Consider the following 14225-nt stretch of genomic DNA (forward strand, 5'->3'; position numbering starts at 1 on the left):
AGAATCTAGAGTTGAAGAGCAATAAAGGATTGTCGAAACGTCTGACTCTGGAGTCCACACAATCTTTGCATATTATCTTCGCTGTAGGACACATTATTAGTTGACTTCACTTCTCAGAAGCTGTGCCGTGCTATAATCATGAATTTTGAGGATCTTTCGTACACTATCTACCCAAGTAAGCATAGTGTGGAGTTGTTTGTACAGAGCGCTCTGTATTTTATTTTTACATCTGCATTATAAGCATTGTTTATTTAGAGCACTATAATTTTTTCCTTCCGTAAAATCAGGAATGGGGAAGGTAAAATAATAGGCCACTCGTTGACCTGTTTAAAAGGGTCCACGATGATGATCAGAGCATAAGTTGTAAGTTTTTTTATCTTTACAGTATTATATTTCCATCAAAATATATAGATTTTAAATAAGCATGAAAAACAAAAAAAAAAAAACACTCGCTTTTTAGTGTCTACAAGAGGACACTTTAAATTCCATAAGTAGACCATACAAACATGGCAAATCATATTCTTATCAGAATTAGCTGATTTAGTTTATGGTCTTGATCAATCTATTTAAGACATGACATGGTATTTTTTTACGATTATCAGGCATAAGTTCATAAGGAAATCACATTGGTTAAAGAACTTTTTTTATGTTTTTGGTAATTGATAGTTTGTTTTTACAGTTACGATCATAAATGGTTTAATTTTAACGACTGCTAATTGAGGCCCAAAAAATATATGGTTTGTTACTTTTACATACCTTTCTTTTGCTCAAAACATGTGTTTTGGGGTTTGTGTCATTTCACATTTGAAATTCGGTGGCTATATTAGGATCCCTCTACAATATGGTGGTTATCCGTTTTCTGTAAATAGAACGTGTACGTTTTCTTTAAAGGAAATTTTATTTCTATTATTTGTTTGACTGGGGGTCGTTATAAGCTGCTTAAATGATCATAAGATAATTGTAATAGGTATTTTATAATTACATAGAAAGAAACTTAGAAGGAAATCACGTTTTCAAACTCAGGCGGTGTTTAGTGACCCTGATGAAATAGCAGAATCACTGATCTGTCAACGTCGACCGAACTTTTTCTGTCACGAGAACCTTATTTCCATTATTATTTTGACTAAGGATCGTTACAAGTTGTTTAAATGGTCTAAAGATAATTATGATAGCTATTTTATGCTTAAAGAAAGTAACTTTGAAGGAAATAACGTTTTCAAAGTCAGGCGTTGTTTAGTGATCCCGATAAAACAGCGGAATCAATCACCTGTCAACATGACGTCACTGAGCCCTCTCCACCAATCAGGTGGCAGCAATTTAAAAGGGAGCCAGAGCGGTCTGTTTACAAATAATGGTTCAAACTCTCTGTAGGTGCTGACGCGTTCATTTTCGTTTTTAGCTCGCGATACGTTCGTCCGGATAAGTTCAGCCATGGCTTCCCCGAAAGACAAGAGCCCGGCGATCGGAAGGATTGATTTCAGCGACCTGATGCATCGGCTGTCGATCAGCGAGAAGGAATTTAATAACGCCTCCATGGCCGACCTGGAGGAGTTCCTACGCGTGGAGGAACTCAAAGTCAGGTGGGCTCGGTTATTTTTCCGTTTGTTATGATGGCGTGCTTTATGGCAATGATATTCTGTGAAAGTTTATCGAATAAATTCTGAATTGGCATATATGGGTGTTGATTTGGCTTTGATAGGCGTACTGGGAGTGGATGAAATGGTGGCTGTCGTAAGATAGACGTAAACAACCTGGGCCTGTTTTGCCTAATTACCCGTATTACTAAAAGGAAAAGTCTTTAAACTCGTATTTTTGGCCATAATTTAAATAGAAATTTATCTGTTACATCACTGAAAAGTCGGAAAAGGTTAATTACAAAGGTATTACTAGGGGGGAGCTGTAATTTAAATCTTCGTCAACACTAAATATAACACCGGAAATTGTCGCATTACCTTCTGGAAATGCTCTCGTTTTTTTAAAGGTTAATAACATAGGGAATATTAGCAACAAGAAAACGACAATTTACATATTGACCAATAAAGCTGCGAAGATTTGGCATTATAAGTCCATCATTGTTGAATGTATTTATCCTGGTTACTTTTTTAACACTTTTCGGGAAGTGATAGGCCTAGTTGCTCAGGCTGTAGTGCATATACTATACATTTTGACTGTAATTATTTGCCAACAAGAACAAAGGTCCAAATGGTTTAATAATTTTTACCCAGTTTTTTTTACTTCATAGTTGAGTAATTATCCACAAGTGTCAACAAGAACAAAAATAATTAATGGTTTACTTCCTGGATATTTTCTGAGTCCTCACAGCTCTCACCACCCTAGGCTTATAGACTATAGGCCAAGTCCTATTTGGTTTAATAGAAGCTTGTGTGCAAATGCCAAATCTATACGCAAAATGAAGACATGAAATAGCCCTTTACCTTGTTATTTTTTATTTCATTTATAGCCTAAGGATTTTGTCAATGGGACAAGACTAGATTTTGTTAGATTCATCATTGTTATTGACTGTAGAACAATCCTTGCCCAAATCAAGTTATTGTAGGATTCTGCTAGTACCATGGTCAGTTAGGACCAGGTTTCATATGGGTGAAGGATGCATTGGAAACGGTGATTGGCCTTGTGATTTTTGTTCTTTACAGGATATTTTTAATATTGATGCTGATAATAGACATGGCCCATATATTTTTTGACAGCCTATATTGTTATTTATGTATTTTCCATGTCTTAAAAACTTACTTCCCACTGGGTGTCCCATGTAATTGTTATATAAACAATGGACTTAAAAAACAAAAACAAGTGTATTTTATACTGTTAAAAATGGTTAGAAATGGATAGAATTCAAGAAAAATATAAATTTTAATAAGGTGGCAGCTAGACATATTTTTGACAAGTAATTACTGATTATAGAAAGCCCATATATATTTTGTGTGTTGTGTGTATACTTTGTATGTATATTTATATATATATATTGAGGAAACACAAAAACAAGTGGTTTATAAGAAAAATTATAGAAATATAAAATATATATAGACAAATATATATATATAAATTAAAATACCCTAAAATATCATATATATTATTACCAAAAGTTGTTCATTAAAACCATTGCCAGTTTGGCTATGAGAAAAACCATACCTTATAAGGCAGAATATGGAGGTTTGATCTGTGCATGTGCATATTTTCCTTATGATTAATTTTCATACAGCCAAAAGCAGCTTGCATATGCTGCCTTTGACAGTGATACATATTTTTACCTCTAACCAGAACTTACAGACATGTGGACCAAGTCTGCAGTCACATTTCAGACTAGTAAAAATTTGAAATCTGCCCTGTTGAAACACAAACAGTTAAGTTGCAGTAAAACCCCTTGCACAAGTTTGCCTTGTCATGTTGTGTAGGGTACAAAGAATTCCTATAACTATTGGTAATGCAGACCAAAGTTAGTGGAAATGTATTTACCAAACAGGACAAACAAAATACTTGACCAAAATGGACTTGAGAGAATTACCTTTACCACTCATCATGATTAAGCAAAATTTGTTAGTCAAGATGATTTCAACTTGTTATACAGGATGATTTCAACAGCTGTCTATGTAGAAGTGATAAAAAGGTTAATGCAGGTGAAAAGATGGCTCAGAATGTTTTGATATAGTGTGTTTTGTGAATTTCAGTAGGAGTAAGTGACAATGTAACTTACAACAGGTTTAACTCCCATCCCTTGGGATGCATATTATGATGAATTGATGATGGTTTTCATCTTGATCTCCTGGAAAAAATGACAAAGTACAATGTAACCACAGTGCTTCCTTTATTGTGGGTTATATACCTGATTTCTTAATCTGTTGAGGGCTCTTCTTTCAAGTACTAATAAGCTATGTTAAGTGTAGCTTGATGTGAACTGCATGGATATTTTAGAAATAGCTAAAACTGGCTAAGACTGGTTAGAATAGGCTTGTCAGTATCACAAGTAAGATACAGTTAGGCAGTGGAATATTGCTGTTATCTGGGTATGTTGTTCTGTAGCTGCTTTCGTGCATGCCTTGATGTTCATTTTATTTAATTTTCTGTTTTTTTATGTAACTAGTTTCAGGAAGGTTGTGGCCTTTTAAAGTGGTAAGCAATTTGACCAGAATTTTTTCACAAGTCAGTTTACATAGAACTTATGGTTTGAATTTCCTCCTGTTTTTCAAGGGATTCTAGTACTGAGCTGCATGCTTTAACATGACTAAATGTTAATTGGTTACAGCTGTTTACGTTCACTGTTAGTAGTGCTTTTGGGATTTCTCGGTTTTCCTTTATATTTTGTGGAATTTTATTCTTTTAATTGTTTCGTAGATTACGGATGTGTAATTTAATTCTGTGATGGCTTTTTTTTTTTATTACAAGCTTTGAGAAATGAAATGTTCCTTACAGCTTTGATGGGGATTAGGTTTGATTATTGAGCTGAATTTACCTTTTCACAAATAACCCAGAGAGTATAATTTTAGATGAAGCAGATGTCAATTAAACAGGATTTGATTGTAAGGTACTTAGGACACTAGAAGCAAAATGCTGATTCACTCTAAGGCACAGCACAAAAATGTATCAGAAGTTTTCATCAGAACTTTTATTGCAATGTAATGCTGCTGTCATTTTGTAGAAGTGAATAGTATTAATTTTTTCAATGAGGAGCCTGTGTGAAGGATGAATTTGTTCCTTAATGAAGCTCTGTTATAAAGTCAAGGGCATCACAGTAATTATGTTAAAAAATAGGGTCGTGTTGTGTTCTTTCTTCAGTCTTACACCAATTCAGAGGTAGTGTAGGTCAGTTGTTCTGCAAATGGTAATAAAAAGGGCTCTGGTTGTTAGACTGATATTTGAGACAAATAAAAAAAAATGGTTGTTGGGAAGGTTGATGAACTGTTGATATAAAATGTACTCAAGGTTCTTTGCAGTGTCCCTTCGGTCCCTATCTGCAACTCCTTTGATTCCTTTTACTTTACCTCCGTTCATATTACCCTTTTTCCATCTTACTTTCCACCCTCACTTAACCATTGTCACATCTTTAAAACCTTAACTCTCAATTTCTCTTTCAGCGTAGAATGACTCTTAGGACCCAGTGCTTGGCCTTTGGCCTATTTATATTCCAATTCCGGTACTTCATGTAGGCTATACTCAGGATTTTTTATCAATCAAATGGGTTTTGTTTTTGTGGATGCTGTCATTAACATAAATGAAAATTAATTTTGGGTTTTTGAGTTTGCATTGAAAATGTATTGTTGGTAAAATTGATAATACTGTAGGTATTGATGGTTCAATGCTTTGCTATTTTGCCCTGTTCTTCTCTCTCTCTCTCTCTCTCTCTCTCTCTCTCTCTCTCTCTCTCTCTCTCTCTCTCTCTCTCTCTCTCTCTCTCTCTCTCTTCCCTTGTTTCGTTAATGAAATGGTATATATTTGATGTCAGTCTTTGCAACCACAGTATTCATGATTGGCTCCTTTTATGCGCCATGTTATTTGTGAGTGTGAAATATCTCTTGTTAAAATACAACTAATGAAAATGTGACAAACAAGAGACCATCCATCTGTGTCCAAACTGAATTTGTAAGTTGAGACCCAGTGTTATAGAATGCAAATCGGGAGCCAACTTTTTCTTAGTGGTATTTTTGGCACCCTCCTAGCTGGATTTTGGAAAACTTGTTGATTTAGTTTCTGAAAGGGTTTGAAAGAGATTTTGGTTCAGGCTTTGGAAAGCATCATCCTTGTGGAATGAGTCTCCATTTTAGTCCACCCATTTTAAGCTCATTTTGCACCTACTCTAAATCATTCTTGATCATGTAATGTGTGCGTTTTGTTTTTAAATGTTTTTAATTGTTCCTGACGGTGTTATTCTCTCGGGCTGCTCTAAGTGATTCGTTTTATTGATGCGCTCGATCTATTTTCCTTAGCCTACCACGTGCCTATGCTTTCTTAGGTTCGCCCTTTTCAAGACGTTAGTCAATCACTTAGGTCTAGTCTAACACCACCGTTTTTCTTTCATTAAGTCACTTATTCCACAAGGGCTTTGTCAACGTGGAAATATGTGTAAAGTTTAACCACTGATTATCACTCGTTACAATGGTGTAATTTCATCTCGTGTTCCTAAATGTCACATATTATTATTATAATGAGATATTTGATGTTCACTCTGGTTTAGTTAACGCAGTTTGTTACTCGCCCACGAATAATGCCTCGATTGTTGTGTTCAAAGTTCAAACGCGCATATCCGTGTTGATGATTGTAATCGTTCCCCCAAGTAATTGTAACGTTTTCTATTCAAACAAATGAGAGAAAACGGTATTCCAGTTATCTCATGAGTAGATAATGACTATCCTGGTCTTCATCTTCCGTCACGTACAAACGAGAACTTTATTTATGTTTCAGGCGTTGCAATTAAACATTTTTAGGCCGGCGTGATCGTTGTGGAGCCAGAATTCAACTTAATCACAGCAAATTTTAACGAAGATTCTCTGGTAAACCGGTTTCACTGATGCTGGACCCGACTGAAGGTTCTTCACCTTCTTGAGGTTAGAGAAAGTGCAGTGGTTTAGTTTAGTTTAGTTTTGCGTGTAGTACATTTACGTACACCGGCCTGATGGTCTAGGGGTATGATTCTCGCTTAGGGTGCGAGAGGTCCCGGGTTCAAATCCCGGTCAGGCCCATGCGTCGTAGTTTTTGTACATTACAAAATAAGAAGTTATGGGACAGATATAATAGTATACCTTTAGGGATAGGTGTCATAATTATCACGTATGTCCTTAGGGATAGATGTCATAATTATCACGTATGTCCTTAGGGACAGATGTCACAATAGTCAAGTATGCCTTTGGGGACTGATGTCATAATAAACAAGTATGCCTTTAGGGACAGCTGTCTAATAATCATGTATGGCTTTAGGGACAGATATCTTAGTAATCATTCACGCCTTTAAGGACAGATGTCATAATAATCACTTACGCATTTAGGGACAGTTGTCCTAACAATCAGGTCTGGCTTTAGGGACAGATGTCATGATAATCACTTATAAATTTAGGGACAGATGTCTTAATAATCACGCATGCCTAAAGGGATAGATGCCATAATAAACACTAATGCCTTTAGCGGGACGGATGTCTGATAATCAGGTATGTCTTTAGGGACAGATGTCACAATAATCAAGTATGCATTTAGGGACAGATGTCATAACAATCACTGATGTCCTTAAGGGACAGACGTCTTAGGAATCACGTAGGGACAGATGTCAAAATGATTATCATTCCATTGTCGATGCAAAGTGAATTGGATTATAGGCATATGTTCTTGACGAAGATAAGCTATCATTAACTCAGAGGAAAAAAGTAATCTGTGCTTGCTTAGGAGCTCGAAACAGACGTTGGGAATCCATCAGTTATATTTCATATTGGCGTTAACTGAAGGTCTTAGTGTACTGTGCACTCATTCATTATCCAGTAAATTTGGTTGTCGTTCTTATATGTCGTATTTCCCGTTTATTTTAATTGGCATAGTCACTGAAATATGTTTGCAACAATCGTTCACAGTCACTAATTCGAAACTGCGCATTTTTATCCAGACTCCAAAGTTAAAACTATGAATCTTGGTAACAATTTTACAACAATTTTTTACTTTTCAACAGTTTGTTTTGGTTTTCTGCAAAAAAAAACTATTTGTCTGTCCGTCCGCACTTTTTCTGTCCGCCCTCAGATCTTAAAAACTACTGAGGCTAGAGGGCTGCAAGTTGGTATGTTGATCATCCACCCTCCAATCATCAAACATGCCAAATTGCAGACCTCTAGCCTCCTCAGTAGTCTTTATTTTATTTAAGGTTAGATTTAGCCATGATCGTGCATCTGGCACTGCAAAAACACAGGCCACCACTGCATGCTGAGAGTTTCATAGGCCGTGGCTGAGAGTTTCATAGCATTATATGCTGTACAAATGTGTGGTTCATTATTATTAACGTTTAAGTTTTTGTGAGTAGGTGAATATCAGGCATTTTTCTGGTTCAACCAAAGGTAAAGCAGTCTCCTTCCTTGAAAAAAAAAAAAAAAAAAAGACCGTTTCATTTCTCCGTTGATGTGGATTAGTGAAACTCTCTCTCTCTCTCTCTCTCTCTCTCTCTCTCTCTCTCTCTCTCTCTCTCTCTCTGGTGCTTCTTGGGTATTAAGTCTCTTACCAGTAACTTTCAATGCATATATATATATATATATATATATATATATATATATATATATATATATATATATATATATGTGTGTGTGTGTGTGTGTGTGTGTGTTCAGTTATTGGCTTCATAGAAAAGAATATTCATACCAGTTTTCCATTAAATGCTGAATGAAGTGTGGAACCCCTGTGCAGAAAACTTCCCAAAGTCAGCCTCTTCATTAACTTCACAGCAGTTCATCAGTAGTACGTAAACCCTTCCTATGCACACTTCATTATGTACATTTACCTTGCACGCACTCTGCATACCACCTATGCCCTCATTTCTTCGGTGTTTCCCAAGTCTTTACCCGAGCGCTTCTGAATTAAATGTCCTTTCAACCAGTCTCTCCACAGGTCTAAACCACTTAAATAAAGTAGATTAATTGTGACACTGTTGAGATGATGAGGTTAGTTTTTCACCATACAATAACGTCATGGTATAAAACACGATAATATAGTTGGGTATATTGTTGTATATTGAGGTCTTAAAAAGTGAATGAGTTGTAGAAATGTGACTAGTACACTATTTTATGGCCGTTTGTTAATTACATTTTCATGTTGTTTTCACATGAAGTTTAAGCGAAGGTGTAGTGCATTAATATTTTAAAACAATTCTCCGTGTATTTTGCTAATTTATTTTTATTTATTTATTTATTTATTTGTCTTTTTTGCTATTCTATTAACTGACCCCTTTCTGTATTTCCTGTTATGTAAATTTTTTCTTTGGCAGCTTGAATGTCAAGTCTGGCCACTGTAAGTTTGTTCTATATGAACAAGGGTATATCTTCTTAATACTAATATTAATAATACACACTTACTGTATCGCAAGAGAGAGAAGCAAGCGTATGAATAAAATCCACTTTCAGAAGTAATCTTGGACGGTGCCCTGTTTACTTGAGTTTCCCATGTCAGCGAATCCATTTTCTTTGATCGGCCCAAGTTGGAGTGCATACGTATTTTGCATTTTATTACACATCTGTACACTAGCTTGCAGCGAGAAGAATTATTGATTACTGATGCTACTCTTGACTTAGAAAGCAAACCTGCGGCCGTGCTTGGCAGTACAGGGTTAGAGGCAGGAGAAGATTACTTACAGAATTTTAAATTTGCGTTCGGTTGGGCCAACGAACTCCTGTCGCCGAGAGTTTCCGTGCAAGAAGGGCGTCGTCAAACGTATCGGTGGATGGCGGGTGACACATTGAAAATCTTTCTCTTCTTTTGTTTAGTTTAAGCAACCGGCCTGATGGTCTAGGGGTATGATTCTCGCTTAGGGTGCGAGAGGTCCCGGGTTCAAATCCCGGTCAGGCCCTTGAGAGGAACCGTTTTTTTATTTGTTTAGAATGAGTTCGTTGAAGTAAAGGACAGCAACAGTGCATTGAGAAGTGGTGTTGCACATGGTGACTGTCATTTAGCGTTCAGTGAGTTGCTGGGTGATGGAATCAGCATGTCTCTTGCAAAGAAATTATGAAAATATTTATATGGCATATATATATATATATATATATAGATATTTATAATATAGCCACTCGTATATATATATATATATATATATATATATATATATATATATATATATATATATTATTACTAAAAGGACCTCATTCAAACTGGATGGTATCTAATGGAGCATTTATTCAGAAAAAGTTACAAGCTTTCTTGGACAAACAGTCCACATTATCAGTCCTTCAAACTGGATGGTATCTAATGGAGTATTTATTCAGAAAAGGTTACAAGCTTCCTTGGACAAACAGTCCACATTATCAAGTATCCGGATACTTGATAGTGTGGACTGTTTGTCCAAGAAAGCTTGTAACTTTTTCTGAATAAATACTCCATTAGATACCATCCAATTTGAATGAGGTCCTTTCAGTAATTCTACTAATGCAGAGAACATATTGTGTATGTGATAAAGTTAATATATATATATATATATATATATATATATATATATATATATATATATATATATATATATATATATATATATATATATAACCTGCAGTGCCATGTGATGCAAAGTGCCTAACCGCCCCGTGTCATCCCCATGCTTTCATTTCCACAAATCTCCACTTCCTTATCATAGTTCTCATTCCAGTACAGTAGGTCTGGGTCTTCCAACTCTTCAAGTACAGTAGGTAGTAGGTCTGCGTCTTCCATCTCTTCTTGGGGTTCCCTCAGGAGCAAAGTTGACGCTATCATACAGACCTTTTATTCTTCACCTAACATACTGTATAGGCCTACTGTTCTCCACTGGGTGGTGCAAAGGACATGCCCCAGCCACTCCATCTCCCGTTCATCATTATCTCATCAACGTATGGAACTTGTCATTTCCCTTATGGCATTAGGCTATGTCTCACTCTATCCTGCCATCACTTTTGATATCTTTTTTCAAGTTTTGTTTTCTCAGTTCGAAAATTTCTATCAGATTTAGTTCCATTGTTATGTCTTAATTCACGCAGGTATACAGTCTTAATTCACGCAGCTATACAGTTCGTACTAGACTACATTAATCAAATCTGTTCAACCTACTTGATGTTTGTTTGTCTGCTTTTAATCTTCCACAAAATTCAAACTCGAGAACCTAAGTTGTTCCTAAGTATTTGAAAAATTCAACCCTATTAACGCTTTCTCCTTGTAGTGCATAATCTGTCCTCATCATTTCTGTATTTTTTTTTTTTTTATTGAATTCCATCTGTAGATATATGATGCATTCAGTTAAGCATTCTTTGTAAATCTTGGAGTGTTTTGCAGTAAGTGTGACAAAACATTGCCCTGTACTACCCCACTATTTACTGTAAATTGACTTGACAAGATTCCACTAACAGTATCTTTATATTTACTCCATTCATTGAAGCTTTTAGCTAGCTTAGTTAATGGGGTACCACAGTGATACAGGACTTCCCATATTGGCCTGTGGTCATTCAAAAGGCATTAGAATTGTATTTCCAAATTCCATACTCTGCTCTGCATTGTCTCTGTGAAACTTCTGCCTTTTCTGAAACCAGCTTGCTCGCTCCTGAGCATTTATCTTTTTTATATCTTCAGGTCATTGAGAATGGGCATATTGAATATTTTCATCAGAGCCTCAGTAAGTCCCACATTCTATAAAACCCCCTTTGCCATGACTTCCAGTTCAGAATCATTCGGTTTGTTTCCTCGTTCCACATTGGGCCAAACAGCTAGTTTATATTGTGAAGTATCATTTGGTTTTCAGCTGAAATTTCCTCTACTGTGATTCCATCACAGTGCAATGCTTTCCAACCCATCTTTTATTCCTTTTTTGTTCCTACAAACTTTAGCATTCATATCACCAACGACAGTATCCCCTACGCGGTGCACTGTAGGCATTACTTAAGGGTCTTTGCATTGTCCTTTCGGCCCCTGGCTGCAACCCCTTTCATTCCTTTTACTGTACCTCTGTTCATATTCTCATTCTTCCACATCTGACTTTCCACCCTCTCTTACCAATTTATTCATAGTACAACTGCGAGGGTTTTCCTCCTGTTACACCTTTAAAACATTTTTATTTGTTCATTTCAGTGCTGAATGACCTTATAGGTCCCAGCGCTTACTGTATAATTCCTCCAGTTCAAAACGTTCCACCTTCAAGGGCCTGACCGGGATTTGAACCCGGGACCTCTCGCACCCTAAGCGAGAATCATACCCCTAGACCATCAGGCCGGGTTCTAGAAGAGAACCCGAGATATCTACAAAACGAAAGGATGCAGTGTAAGAAAACTATAATAATATGTAGACGCTTCCAAGTGTTTAAAAAACCGTATGTCAGTGTTAGTTCAAATGCATCTGGGCACTTTCGACAGTATCATGACGTATTTTAATACGATAAAAACCTGTTCGAATTTTTGTAGGTCATTTGCAAGGTGCATACACTGCCGTACATTCACCTGCGTCAGAAGCCTGCGGTTAAGTTTCACTTGACAGATGTCGGGATGTTGTTGATAAGCCGGCGGACGAGGAGACAATAGAAAACGGAGACTCAATGACTGGGGTAACTTAGTCATATCTTTATAGCCTCGCGCACTTCAGTTACAGCCGCATTTCTTACGTTACAGACCTGTACTGTAACGACCAAATCATATAGAAAGGCATATAATGACTAAATTATGTTGTAATTAGTAAGGATATATAAGAAAGAATTTGATACGTCAGGTAAATTAATGAGAGAGAGAGGAGCGAACGCCCCCGATTGTCAGCTGAGTGGCCGACGTCTGGTAAATCACTTAGTGAAGTCTTGCAAGGTCCACTTTCGTTTATTTGTAAGACAGCTACTACCGGCCTGATGGTCTAGGGGTATGATTCTCGCTTAGGGTGCGAGAGGTCCCGGGTTCAAATCCCGGTCAGGCCCTTGAGAGTGACCCTTTTTTTTTTCTCTCTTTTTTTTTTTTTTTTTTTTTTTTTTTTTTTTTAGTAGAAGGACTCCTGTAAACAAAAACTAAAAATAAAAAAAAAACGAGAGAGAGATTTTTCTCTGAGGCTCTCTCTTTGTTGACTTTCTGATTGCAATCTTCCCTAGAGTATGCAGTATTTTCCGTAATTAATCTTGGTGTCTATTGTATGGTATATCAGGGATGAATATTACTGACTATATATATATATATATATATATATATATATATATATATATATATATATATATATATATATATATATATATATATATATATATATTGCGTCGTGCCTGAAATACTAAGTCTTATAAAAAAATACTTTTTTACACGTGGAAATTTTGGTTGTAAGTGGTCCAGTAACTAATATTATATATAAATTGCATATAAATGTATTATGTTTGTGTATGTGCAGATATTTATAATATATATATATATATATATATATATATATATATATATATATATATATATATATATATATATATAGAGAGAGAGAGAGAGAGAGAGAGAGAGAGAGAGAGAGGTTTACAACCCTTGGAATAGTTTGGCTGTAGGTGCAGATGCAAATTTATAATTATTATATATATATATATATATTGTGTGTGTGTATGTGTACACAATATATGTGTATGCGCGTGCGTGCATGCGTTAAGTGTGTATTCAAGTTAAAGGAAATGAAAATCTAAAGTAATGTATATTGCAGGTTACAAGTCAGAAGTATGAATTTACAATCATTTTATTTTTAGATAGGAAAAATTATGGGATATGTAATTTGTGCGAAGCATATATGTTTATTGTTATTATTATTATTATTATTATTATTATTATTATTATTATTATTATTATTTGTGCGTCATTACGACTTTGGTCCTCGTCTCGTCTCTCATTAATTTTTGTGGGGATTGCCATAATTATTGATAACAGGGATAAAAAGAGTCAGCGATAGTTTTTGGGCCGTGTTCCATGAATAGCAGTCAAGGCCAAGGCTATCAATCTTGCAATCTCTCTCTCTCTCTCTCTCTCTCTCTCTCTCTCTCTCTCTCTCTCTCTCTCTCTCTCTCTCTGATAATATATCAAATTATACATAATTTATTTCTTTAATGCCCTTCTCTCCCTCTCTCTCTCTCTCTCTCTCTCTCTCTCTCTCTCTCTCTCTCTCTCTCTCTCTCTCTCTCTCTTCCTTTTCATCATGGTTATTATCATTATTTTCGTGCTGTTTTTAATGTGCTTATTTATTACCCACTTGTCTGTTTATAGTATATATATATATATATATATATATATATATATATATATATATATATATATATATATATATATATTTCTATATATATATTTATATATATATTGTGTTAATTTTGATCGTGTATGTAATTGTTCTTCAAGGTCAATAAGACTCGTCATGGATATGGGTAATTATTGAATTGATTTTGTTCTGTTATTGGAAAACTGCTTTCCAAGTTAATGGTAATTTTTTGGCTTGATCCGTGTAAATTTATGCGCGTTCTGAATAATAATAATACAGTAGTAATAATAATGATATTTTGAATAATACTGACATATATGGGAACTATTATATATACA

At 35.5% G+C, this 14225-nt stretch overlaps 4 non-coding genes across 4 annotated transcripts; 3 read left to right on the forward strand and 1 right to left on the reverse strand.

Moving 5' to 3' along the window:
- Nucleotides 1-6619: 6619 nt before the first annotated feature.
- Nucleotides 6620-6691, forward strand: TRNAP-AGG (transfer RNA proline (anticodon AGG)). The gene has a single exon. It is a non-coding gene; the product is annotated as a tRNA-Pro (tRNA).
- Nucleotides 6692-9469: 2778 nt separating this feature from the next.
- TRNAP-AGG (transfer RNA proline (anticodon AGG)) lies at nucleotides 9470-9541 on the forward strand. The gene has a single exon. It is a non-coding gene; the product is annotated as a tRNA-Pro (tRNA).
- Nucleotides 9542-11841: 2300 nt separating this feature from the next.
- On the reverse strand, nucleotides 11842-11913 carry TRNAP-AGG (transfer RNA proline (anticodon AGG)). Its single transcript has one exon. It is a non-coding gene; the product is annotated as a tRNA-Pro (tRNA).
- A 613-nt stretch (nucleotides 11914-12526) lies between these two features.
- Nucleotides 12527-12598, forward strand: TRNAP-AGG (transfer RNA proline (anticodon AGG)). The gene has a single exon. It is a non-coding gene; the product is annotated as a tRNA-Pro (tRNA).
- Nucleotides 12599-14225: the final 1627 nt, after the last annotated feature.

Source organism: Macrobrachium rosenbergii, chromosome 48 (assembly GCF_040412425.1).
Source record: "Macrobrachium rosenbergii isolate ZJJX-2024 chromosome 48, ASM4041242v1, whole genome shotgun sequence".
Taxonomy (NCBI): domain Eukaryota; kingdom Metazoa; phylum Arthropoda; class Malacostraca; order Decapoda; family Palaemonidae; genus Macrobrachium; species Macrobrachium rosenbergii.